Source organism: Phaseolus vulgaris, chromosome 4 (genome assembly GCF_051622355.1).
Source record: "Phaseolus vulgaris cultivar YP4 chromosome 4, ASM5162235v1, whole genome shotgun sequence".
Lineage (NCBI taxonomy): Eukaryota > Viridiplantae > Streptophyta > Magnoliopsida > Fabales > Fabaceae > Phaseolus > Phaseolus vulgaris.
The window spans coordinates 29,760,433-29,761,147 of record NC_143501.1 but is presented as its reverse complement, the minus strand read 5'-3'; the positions used below and the strand labels follow the sequence as shown (position 1 = coordinate 29,761,147).

Here is a 715-nt window from a genome sequence, read left to right as displayed (position 1 = left end):
ACATAAGAAGAAAGTCCATTAAGTGTATAAAACCAAAATACCAAAATACATCAAAATGAAATAAACACAAACCAAAAAAATAATAAATGGTAGCGAAAAAAGGAGTCTGGCAAAGTATACATTATTAATTAATTAGCGAAGAACAACTCATTAGGGTTTAAAAAGAATAACACCATACGAAACGGAAACTGCTGAACAATCAGTCCCTCATTTTAACATGTTGGTAGTCAGATAAAGCTTTCTAGGCTGCGCAATTCCATCAAAAGTGCAGTTTATACTGCTCAGAGCCCAGTGCGTATCATCCTTCAACTAAACATGAGAAAATATCGTAAAAGCCAAATGTATAAAGCAAAATTTTCATAAACAACGAAGTACAGAAATTAAACAAAAAAAATGCAAAAGCCCTCAGATCTCATAGCTTAATTCCAAATCATCTACAGCCTTTGTCACACGATTCGTTCACAACCTCTTGCATTTTCCCACACACACACATACACACACATATATATACACACACACATACTCGGAGAAGGGGGAGAGGGGAAAAGATGCAGATCCGGATATGAACGAAACCGTGTAGCTGCTCACAGTCTATTTATGCATCACTGGGCAAGATAACAAGCAAGTTGCTCACTATTGAACTTTATTTTCATGGTAAATTTTTTAAGAAAAAATTATAGGTTGAAAGATTAGGTTGAAAACAAAGAAAAAAAAC

General features: G+C 34.4%; 1 non-coding gene across 1 annotated transcript; it reads right to left on the bottom strand.

Moving 5' to 3' along the window:
- Positions 1-224: 224 nt before the first annotated feature.
- LOC137838923 (small nucleolar RNA snoR118) lies at positions 225-309 on the bottom strand. Its single transcript, XR_011085564.1, has one exon. It is a non-coding gene; the product is annotated as a small nucleolar RNA snoR118 (small nucleolar RNA).
- Positions 310-715: the final 406 nt, after the last annotated feature.